Source organism: Diceros bicornis, chromosome 21, assembly GCF_020826845.1.
Source record: "Diceros bicornis minor isolate mBicDic1 chromosome 21, mDicBic1.mat.cur, whole genome shotgun sequence".
NCBI lineage: Eukaryota > Metazoa > Chordata > Mammalia > Perissodactyla > Rhinocerotidae > Diceros > Diceros bicornis.
The window spans coordinates 9237348-9249344 of record NC_080760.1 but is presented as its reverse complement, the minus strand read 5'-3'; the positions used below and the strand labels follow the sequence as shown (position 1 = coordinate 9249344).

General features: G+C 40.8%; 1 pseudogene; it reads left to right on the top strand.

Moving 5' to 3' along the window:
- Positions 1-1366: 1366 nt before the first annotated feature.
- LOC131419458 (chloride intracellular channel protein 4-like) lies at positions 1367-2129 on the top strand (annotated as a pseudogene).
- Positions 2130-11997: the final 9868 nt, after the last annotated feature.

Below are 11997 nucleotides of genomic sequence, written 5' to 3'. Positions count from 1 at the left end.
TAAGACGCCACACAGGAAAAGGTAGATTGAGGTTTGCCTCACCTACTCTCAGCCCATATAAAAACCAATGGGTCAAATAAATATGGCATAGGCACAGAAAACAAACAAGTCTTCTACTCCTTGATATTAAAAATACCTGACTTTTGCTGTGCTTTACGTACTCCATTTTGTGAAGTGTTGGTTTCTTCCCTTTACTCATTCTTCTCTTGGGGTGTTCAATCTATAAGGAGTTTGACACCATAAAGATATCACTACTTTGGATTTTGGACAAATTTATTTTTGTTATTTTATTCTTTGGTGGATATCAAGGGGATGTAATCAGGGTTGAAATGCCCTCGGAACCAAGAAAGATTTTTCTTCCTCAGTCTCTTAGAGGCCACCTGAACTTACTCCATCTTTTTTGTTCCTCATCCATTTCTTCCCTCTCTATATATCTCGCTGTTTATTGAACAGATTTGTTTATCTTTCCTTAAATATAGTACATAAAATGGCCAACCAATATGAAGCTCCAAGTTTATTTTTCCATGGGAAGGTTACAATTTTGAATTTCTGGCTACCATTTCTACATTTTTTAGGGGAAAGATAATTGATCTGGTGAGATTTCATTGTTTCCACTCATAGCCTAATCAGCGTGGCTGGGGGTGAGAAGCGCATGGTAGTACCACAGCCCAGGAGGTCATGGTGTGTGTGTTCCTTGTGGAGTGGCAGCAGTCCTCAGAGCAGGGCTGCCTGGGCTATAGATTCCAAAGTGACTCTTATAATACAGAGGCCAGAACTCAATAAACAAGTCACTAAAGAGAGGCTTTGTTACAATTCATGGGATGCATTTGCAACAAGATTAACAAAGTACAATAGGTACATAGTGTGGATGAAGGATCCTCTGTGTCTTGAAGTTTCAGCAGTAGCAGAGGCCTCTTCATACCTTGACATTCTCTGACACCATGCCTCATCCCTCTCCCTCTTGCTCATTTATCTTGCAACACTGGCTTCCTTTTTCTGACTTGGACATCTGAAGCAAGCACCTTCCTCAGGGCCTTTGCATTGACCATTCCAGACGACTGTTTCAGACTGAACAGATAACTGTTCTTTTACTAATAGGAAGGAATTATGCTAAACTTTTTACATATATTGACTAAATCTGTTGACCACCTTAGAAGGATGGATACCGCTATCCCCACCATTTGCCTGAGGATATAAATATTTAGAATGGGGTCACATGTGGGGTGTGAGGCAGTGCTGAGGGGCAGAGGCTGAGGAAGCTGGATGCCATACAGCTCGGCGGGAACCGCAGCCAGAGCAGCCCCAGAGCAGGAGCAGCCACTGCCACGGTCCGCGGAGCCCAGCTGAGCTGGTCATGCTGCTGAACGGGTTGAAGGAGGAGGACAGAGAGCCCATCATCAAGCTCTTTGTCAAGGCTGGCAGTGATGGTAAAAGCATAGGAAACTGCCTCTTTCCCAGAGGCTCTTCATGATTCTTTGGCTTAAAGGAGTTGTATTTAGTGTCACAACCATTGACCTGAAAAAGGAAGCCTCCAGACCTGATGAACGTGGCTCCCGGGACCCACCTGCCATTTATAAGTTTCAACAACAAAGTCAAAAGAGATGTGATAAGATTAAAGAATTTCTTGAAGAAGTCTTATGCCCTCCCGAGTACTTAAAGCCTTCACCAAAACACCCAGAATCAAATGCTGCTGGACTGGACATCTTTGCCAAATTCTCTGCATGTGTCAAGAATTCTAGGCCAGAGGCAAATGAAGCATGGGGTCTCTTGAAAACACTGCAGAATCTGGATGAATGTCTGAATTCTCCCCACTCTGATAAAGTTGGTGAAAATAGTATGGAGGACATTAAGTTTTCTGCATGTAAGTTTCAGGATGGCAATGAAACGACATTAGCTGTTTGCAACCTGCTGCCCAGACTGCACATTGTCATTGTAGTGACCAAAAAGTATTGAGACTTTGATATTCCAAAAAGAATGACCAGCGTCTGGAGATACTTAACTAATACTTGTAGTAGGGATGAGTTCACCAACACCTGTCCCAGTGATAAGAAGGTTTAAAGAGCAGATAGTGATGTAGCCAAAAGACTTACCAAGTAAAACAGCACGTATGAAAGAGATGTCTTCACAGTTTCCCCTACTAAGAATAGGCTTTTCCTATGCAGCATTATTCACTATAGCAAAGACGTGGAAGCAACCCAAGTGTCCTTCAACAGATGATTGGATAAAGAAGATGTGGTATATACATACAATGGAATACTACTCAGCCATAAAAAAGGACAAAATTGTCCCATTTGCAACAACATGGATGGACCTGGAGGGTATTATGTTAAGCAAAATAAGCAAGACAGAGAAAGACAAACACTGTACGACCTCTCTCATATGTGGAATATAAACCAACACATGGACAGAGAGAACAGTTTGGTGGTAGACAGGGGGAAGGGAGTTGGGGGGTGGGCACAACGGGTGAAGGGGTGCATCTATATGGTGACTGACAAATAATAATGTACAACTGGAATCTCACAATGTTATAAACTATTATGACATCAATAAAAAAATTAAATTAAACTTAAAAAAACAGGCTTTTCCTAACAGACTGCTTCTTTTCCTATAAAGTAGAAATTTCATTTTGCACAAAAATGCAGTTATTCAAGATTGAGATAAAGGATAGACAAGGCATAGCAACTATCTTTAAATATACATTCCTAAGCAGTATTATTTTAAAATTCTTTTACCCTACCTACGTCCCCTGTTCCATATCCTCCTCTCCTCTAACTTGGAGACACTCCATCATAGACTTCTTTTTAGAGGTAGTTTGCCATCTTTCTGGAACCTTCACTATTGTGTCCATTCACTGTATATAGATGGCAGAACTTTTGAGGTGCAACATTTAACTGTTAAAATAATAACATAACCTCATCACTCAGCTTGAAACTGATGCAAAATGCATGATGCAAGGAATACTTATGTATTTTTGGAATCTTATAACATTCAGTAAGGGTATATGAAAGGACTGCTACTGTATCAAAACATCCTTTCAATTTGTTCTCTCCTGGATATGTACTAAAGGATGTTACCACCAGAGAAGAGAGCCTTCTACAAAAAGTCACTACAAATTTTGCTGTTTTGCTTTGTATATGGATTTTTACCTTTGCCTAAAAGCATTTATCCTTCAAACCAATTATAACATCTGACACTATGTAGAAGCTAAAACTTTACATGGAGGGATGATAGTCTCAACATCTTCCTCAAGCATTTTATCCATATAAGAAACCAATGGGAACCTGACAGTTTCTGTCTTAAATGTGTTGTTTATTTATATGTATTTTGCCAAGTGCCATTCACTTGAAACATTATTGCTTTCTTCCTTTATTTTATTTTTTGTGAGGAAGATCAGCCCTGAGCTAACATCCATGCCAATCATCCTGTTTTTGCCAAGGAAGACTGGCCCTGGGCTAACATCTGTGCCCATCTTCCTCCGCTTTATGTGGGACGCTGCCACAGCATGGCTTGACAAGCAGTGCCTCAGTACTGGCCGAGATCCGAACCCAGGCCGCCAGCAGCAGAGCACGCGCACTTAACCGCTACGCCACCGGGCCGGCCCCTATCTTCCTTTATTTTAAAAAGCTCCTTTTTAGGTAAGCAAAGACTTTGCTGTATGTAGATCTTTTGAGCAGCATTATATAATTTAGTTGACTTAGCTATAGCAGTACAATGATTAGTAATGTAAAAATCAACACAGAAATTAACCCAAAGAATGTAGGGTGGGTTCCTCAAAATATCAAGTAGAATTTTGTTTCTAAAACATATTTACTGTGGATAATCTAAAGAATGCATTATCCATCTGATATTAAAAACAAGATAAAACATCCAGATTAGCAGCTTTCCCATTCCACCCACACTCACTGTTAGACACTGGGTAGAGGACGGCTCACTTCTTTTGACCTAAATTATAGTTGTTATGGTGAGTATGTATTTCCCAGTTTTGCCTAATCTTGATCACTACACGTTCTTGTGTGTGTGTGTGTGTGTGTGTGTGTGTGTGTGTGTGAGGAAGATCAGCCCTGAGCTAACATCCATGCTAATCCTCCTCTTTTTGCTAAGGAAGACCGGCTCTGAGCTAACATCTATTGCCAATCCTCCTCCTTTTTTTTCCCCCCCCCAAAGCCCCAGTAGATAGTTGTATGTCATAGTTGCACATCCTTCTAGTTGCTGTGTGTGGGACGTGGCCTCAGCATGGCCGGACAAGCGGTGCGTCGGTGCGTGCCCAGGATCCGAACCCGGGCCGCCAGTAGCGGAGTGCAGGCACTTAACCGCTAAGCCACAGGGCTGGCCCCTACACGTTCTTGAATTAAATTTTTCTAAAACCACATTGAGGAATAGCACTCTGCATGTTTGTTTGTTTTTTAAATTGAAGTTCTAAACCAGGAATTATTTATGCTGCAACAAAGGAGTATAAACTTGACGTAAAAAAAACTATCTATGTGTCTTTTTAATGGACTTTCTAAGCACTACTCCAAAGGCTGGGATTGTGGCTGTAATACATTTTTGGTAATTTTTTATACCTAACTTGCTTAAGAAGTGCTGTTTCTCATAGGCTGTTTTTGGAAATTTTAAGTATATTGCTTTGAAACTGCAATGTTTCCCTCCTTTGGTATGCTAACCCACCTTGGAACCATCCTCTCTAAAAAACACCCTTTTCACATGGGGACGCTAACCCTTCAAAAGGCTTAAATGTGATGCACACATGCCTCAGAAGGACACCAACTCCAGGCTGGTCCTCACCTTTTTATTCTACAAGTTAGCCCATCAAATAGTGAACACTCGAGTGACGTCAGCATCATGGCGGAGTGAGCTTTCCCGTGAATTCTTCCCCCACAAGATACAATAAAAGCAACAGCCACAGACCAACAACGGAATCCCAGACAGTGAAAAGCTAGAGCAGAGGGATCCACACTGCCTCACATCTGAGAGCGGAACGTGCTGGGCCCCCGGAGGAAGTGGGGAGAGGTAAGGAGAACTCCGCTCCCTCCCCATCAGATCAGCGATCCGGTCCGCGCGGCTCCCAGAGAGGGGGGAGGGGCGGCCCTCGGCAGGGAAACTGTAGATCTTCAGGCTCTCTCAGCCAGTGGGAAACTCCCGCACAGAGGGCTCAGAGGAGCCACAGGGCTACCATCAACATCTGAGCACCCCAGAGAGCGGATAAAGAGGGGCAAACGAGAAGCCTCCCACGTCAGGGACCCAGAGGGCAAAAGAGAGAGCTCCCCCCTCCCCGCAACCCAGAGTCTGCAGCTCGACCAGATCTAGTGATCCGAGGCAGACCTGAACAAACTGGACTGGACCCGTGGATCGCAGTGGGGAAAAAAAACAAAACAAAACAAAACAAAACTGCGGATCGCAGCAGAAAAACTGGGGCAGAGCGCAGGGGGCTTAGACTACACAGCCCTTTACCACCAGACAGTGGCGGCAGGTGGAAATTGCAACCAGAGACTTCCAGGATGAGGAAAATCAAAACCAACACAGGAACCACAATGCAAAAATATATGAAATCACCAGACCAGAAACAAAATGACAAGCACCCAGAAATCAACCCTGAAGACACAGAAATCCATAAACTAAATGACAGAGATTTCAAAATAGCTATCATAAAAACACTCAACGAAATACGAGACAACACAGACAAACAATTAAATGAGATTAGGAGTTTCTTCACAAAAGAGATTGAAATCATAAAGAAAAACCTATCAGTGCTGATGGAGATGAAGAACACAATGGAGGAGATAAAGGAGAATCTGGAATCTTTAAAGAACAGAGCTGACAATATGGAGGAAAGAATTAGTACTTTAGAGGATAGGAATACAGATATACTCCAGATGGAAGAAGAGAGAGAACTAAGACTAAAAAGAAATGAAGAAAGACTCCGAGAAATATCGGACTCTATTAGAAAATGTAACATAAGAATTATAGGTATTCCTGAGGGAGAGGAGAGGGAAAGAGGAACAGAGAGCCTATTCAAGGAAATAATAGCTGAAAATTTCCCAAATCTGGGGAAGGAGCAGGAAATACCAGTAAGCGAAGCCAACAGGACGCCTATATATATTAACGGACAAAGGCCTTCACCACGACACCTAGTGGTAAGGCTAGCCAGGGTCAACGACAAAGAAACAATATTAAGGGCAGCTAGACAAAAACAAAAAATAACGTACAAAGGAACTCCCATCAGGCTCTCAGCGGATTTCTCAACAGAAACTTTTCAGGCTAGAAGAGACTGGAATGATATATTCAAAATACTAAAAGACAAAAACTTTCAGCCAAGAATACTCTATCCAGCAAAAATATCCTTCAAATATGATGGAGAAATAGTAACTCTCCCAGATAAACAAAAGCTAAGGGAGTTCATGGCCACGAGACCCCCACTACAAGAAATACTCAAGAAGGCCCTCAGGCCTGAAAACAAGAAGAGAAAGGGAACACAAAGCTTGGAGTAAGGAGAAAAGTAGGTAGACAAAATAGTGAACACTCAATAAATATTCCTTAACTGAATGAAAGGATGTGGTCACAGAAACAATTGTTTCTATTTACATTAATACACAATAAAATGTCATTCTTAAGAGTAAGGGATTCAAAATAACATTAAAACTCAGAAGTAATATTTATTCAGTGTATCAAACGTCCTTGATAAGAAATCTTTTTATATTTGCTTATTGATAATAGCTAGATCTAACTTTTCTATATTTATAATAATAAATGAAGACTAAGATTACTAATTGCTGATATTTTCACTAACAACATTTCACTGCACTTCCTTTGAACTTTCATTTCTTTCTTCTTTTCTCCTGATCTTGTTTTTAGTGTCTCCCCTATAAATTTTTTCTAAATTCTAATTGCTTCTTTGGGTCACATCTTTTCTCTGTTCTATTTTTAATTCATTTAACAACTATTCAAGTTCCTGGGAAGAGCCAGGCACAGCACTGGGTGCTGGGTATATAAGAATCAAAAATGCTGCCTGTGACCTCACAGAGCCCTCAGTCCAGTGAGAAGACAGGCATTATAGTAAAATCAACAGTGTTAGTAAGATTTGGTAATACTGCAGTCAAGGTATGTTCACAGCAAAGGGCCAGCCTTGGGAGCACAATGTGGTGAAGGGAATCAGAGGCAGCTTCACCCCGGGGGAAGCAGGGCATCTGAGAAAAAGATCTGAGGGAGGAGAAAGTTTCTAGAAGGACTGTTAGAGAACCCAAACATAGGAAGAAACAGATACAGAGACAAGAAAGTAGATGACTGGTATGTTCCCTTAGGGTTTTGAGAAAAATAGAATTAGTTTATATAATCTGCATGTCTTGTTTTCTTTAACTTCCAAACTGGATGAAACTGCCAACATTCTAAAAAATCTGTAAGAACAAGAATATCCTATTTGTAAGGCCTGATAAAATTAGACTTTGCCAATGACTGAATTGCTAATCAATCAATAAAGTACAAATCTAGCCTTACTTCTTCTAGCACCAACAAACCCTTCTTTAACACAACTTTTCTCATCTTCCCCCTTTTCCCATAAAAACCCTGAGTTTCTTTCCTGTAGGGGGGGACACTGTTTGTGTTTCTACCTGAATCTGTGTACCCTGAATTGCAATTTTTTGATCCCAAATAAATGCTTATTTGCTTTTATTTCCAGCACTTTATTTTTAGGTTAACGTTTAATTGAAATATATTTAAACCTGCTTCAAACCCTTGATTTTATATGTAATGTGAATCCAAGGTAATTCCAACAATATCTGCAAATTAATGACCTTCCTGTTTTTGTGTCTCCTGCCTCATCACCTCCTCCCAAGAGGTAACTCAGTTCTGCCCCCAGAGCCCCAAGGCAGACTCTTTCGGCTTCCATGAGACTCAAGCACACCAGCATGTCCAGACTTCAACAGCTGTACTGTTTTATAGAAGAGAGGAATCACGGAGCAATCACAGTCTTTCCATCTTGTGACCAGCCAGGTACCATCTTTACTTGTATCTCTTCAAGTTCAAAATGAGGGAGTTACTACATGCACTGGACATAAAATATTTTAGCTGTGTTAGAATTATTTTTTGTGTTCACAGATTTTTTTCCCATTACTCGTAACTGAATAGTACTACTCAAATTCAGTAAAGATAGAGATCATTTATGTTGATAATATTATAAAATCTTACTCAATAGGTTTTAAATGTTTTTCTGGCTTTTACATGAGAAAAAGGTTTTCCAAATTTGCATTTTATAACTCTTCATCAGAGATAGGTCAGAAAGTGTTTAATTTTGATTCTTCTTTTATTTTGTTGGTATATAAAACTCAACGAATTACTCTTTGATATGCTTATTTGCATCTCAGCTCTTCCAGAAATTATTTAGTACTACACCAAAAATTATTTAATACTACACATTTAAAATTATTTAATCTAATATTATATTAGAAAATATAAATCTGTGTTTATATTTGATTGAAATCTTTCCATTGAAATAGCCTCACACACAAGTGTTCCTGAACTGTAGAAGGTATGGCTTGCATTTCATTTATTCTTCACACCCCATTTATTCCAAAGGAGTCTGAGGTTGCAACAGATTAATACGCCCTTTGACAGGATTGTACCAACATACATTTTGATGAGTATGTAAGAAGTCAGTAGAAATTTGTGCTTCCTGCCCCATACCACCAATTCATTACAGTGATGGTTTAGGGCTCTTTGGTGTCACTTGCAGTTGCCAATCTGGTCTTCTCCCTAGTGATTTTGATTAAATTAGGTTAATTCAGAGGAAATTGACTGGATCCAGTTTGGAGAGATGAGAAGCATGCACTGGACTAGAAAAGACAGCACAGCTGATGTCAGGGCAATGTCAGGAGGTCATAGAGGGATGGTTGGCAGATCAAAACCATTGAATAAAATTCAACCACTGAAACAGGAAACCACTGAATAAAATTCTGCTGTGTACAAATATCAGCAATGTGGTAACCCAAAGAAGGAGGCTTCTTAGATTGTAAATCAGTCCCAAGGGTACACACATATTTATAGTTTATTTAGTTATTCTATAAATTGTTCCAAAATTGACCAAGGCTCCTCTTTATACATATAGTAACTACAGAGCAGTGATTTAATATTGTAAATGACCTCATTTCACACACATGCATTTCTGTGCTATAGAAAAAATAAGTCTTTTTAAATTTATTCGTAACCAAATTTGTTCTGAAGAGGAATTGACGTGTCCATCTTGTGTTTCCTGTAGCCCTCTACCTACACCTCTCCTGTGACACAGAACACTCTTGACCTTGTGACGATAGTCAGCCACAGGGCTCATGTCCCCACTGCACTGCAAACTCTTTGAGGGCACATCAACATGTGCCATTTTTGCATCTCCCACAGCATCTGGATTGGGAGTTGACCAATATGGACAAATAGGAAGAGGAGAAGTTTCTAGGGCCAGTTTAGCTGAGAGTTCTCAAAAATGCACCAAGCCAAGGGAGAGAAAAGAGGCACCAACAGTAGAGTTGAGATCAAGAGCCAAGAAATCCTGGGTCATGTGTGAACCTGAATCAACATGATCAAGGTAAGTGCATTATGAAGACGGCACGGAAGTAGAGAAAGAGGATCAGGAGAATGAAGGAAAATCACGATGAGGGTGGGAGGGTCAGCGAGCTCAATCCCATTCCTTAGCAACCTTTACGTGCTGTGAGGGCAAGGTGTCTGCTGGAAGGAGTCACAGGAGACCAGAGCCAGTGCTGTTGAGCTCCTGACTCCTAATGAGTGTTTACTAGACGGACAAATGAGAGAGCGAGTGTTCATTATCACCACTGGACATTTTTGATAAATAGAGTTATATTTTTTCCTGAAGTGGTAGGGGTTTACCAAGCAGAGCTGTAAGGTATCCGAGATATTTTATTTCTTGAGATATTTTTACTTCACTTACACTGCTTGTGATGCAATAACAGTAGCTATCAGGCTATTATGTTCTAACAGGATACCTGGTCAAACCCCAGCTCTGATTCTCTCTTGCTCCATGACACAGGATACATTATTTTAACCTCTCGAAGACTTGATTTCCTCATCTGTAAAATGATGGTATATGACCTAATCCATAGGGCTATAGAGAAGATTAAATGAGATAATGGATGTAAGGTATTTACCATAGGGCCTACACAGTAATTTCACAATACACCTTAACAACTATATTTGTAAATGAATCATTAGGAAGGTACAAATGATGGAATATTGGAGAAATAGTCCCAGACATGAGTTCTAGGACCACAGACAATTCCTATGGATTCTACCTTCAAAAATATCACTGAATTTCCTCATTCAGACCTTCATGATTTTTTACCAATAATATTCCAACAGATTTCTAATTGCTCTATTTTCTTCCTGTCTATCCTTATTCAATCTACCACTCACATTGCTATGAGAGTGTCCTTTTAAAACCCAAATCTGATCATATTAGTCCCCTGTTTAAGACTGAATCCTAAGAGGAGTCTAAATACTCTCACTAGTATTCCAGTGCGTGCTCTCTCAGGCTCATCTTCTACCACTCTGACCACCAGGCGACTCACTGCTGGCCCACATGCCATATTTCTTCCCACAACTAAACTTCTCTCAAGAGATTCTTTCGCCTGTAATGACCCCTCCCTTCCAATACATTGCCCCTTATTAATCAAGTCTCAATTAAAATATTACTTCTTCTTCCGACATATCCATGACCTCCCCCAACCCTTGACAAAATTAATCACTCCCTCGCTTGAGCTTCTGTGTGTAGTGCATTTCACATTGTGTTACTGGTAGTTGTCTCCCCTGTGCTAGACTGCGAATTCCTTCAGGATCAAAACCATTTCATATTTACCATTGAATTTCTCAGTGCCCAACACAAAACTGTTATATACACTTGGGCAATAATTAGTTGAACTGAAAACTTTACATCCATGGACTTTGTTGTTTTTTCTTTAACTATCAAATGAGAGTGTTGATCTCCTTCCACTTTGAAAGTTAATCATACTCTAAAGTAAATAAAATCACAAGAAATATAATTTGTAAAGTTGTCTCAGTGGCTTAAAAAAAACACAAAGCAATATCATTCAAAACCAGCTAATCTAGATGTAGTGAGGACCCTCTCCAGGGGTAATGGCTCACGGGTAGAGTTGGGAGGAAGCATTGACTTAGGTGTGTACCAGCAGCCTCCACATGACATCCTCAACCTTCTTCCACAGTGAGGATTCAGATCGTTCTTGTGTAGCTGATAACTTTGCAGACAGGAAATGAACAAAATGAGAAGTGTGGTTAGTGAGCCCCTGAGAGAGATCCCCCCATGGGAAATGAGTGTCACCTCATGAGACAATCTTGGAAACAAGGTTAATGATCAGAGGGGTTCAGTAGTTCCAGACAAACCTAGTGGCTGTTACTTGATGCACCCCAGCCCCTATGCATCCAATATCCAAGTGGGAATAAAGCTACACGAGCAGTAATAGCAGGGGCTCAAGAAAGTCAGCTCTGGGACTCTCCAATAGAGCCAGATAGGGGGAAAAGTGCTTTAATTTCAGCAGGGAAAGGAAAGTCCTGGAAGCTTGTAAGTCTGTGAGGCAATGCTCAGCAAAACATCATGAACCTAGTGATGATATGGAAGTGAGTGTGATGATTCAAAAAGAGCCTGGGAGAACCTCAGGAGTGGTTTAGAGGCAGTGGTGGCTATTGTTGTCATTATTGGACAGAGCAGAGTTCCAGATACAGGTGATAAAGATGCAGGATGTAGAAGTAGCAGAGCAGCAACAGCAGCTATGAACAGTCGCCTTCTGTGAACAGAAACAGTCTCACCAGCCCTGGAGGGTGGTAAGGCAGCTGAATAAATTGGTTGGGAGGTAGGTGCCTGGATCAGTGTGATGAGAGCAATGAAAGCAGATGTCCAAGGGGAAGGAGGAGTCGCAGAGACCTGGGCAGAATCAAACTCTGGCAAATTGCTCCAGTCTGCATTCGTATGGCAATTGGCCAAGTAGAAAT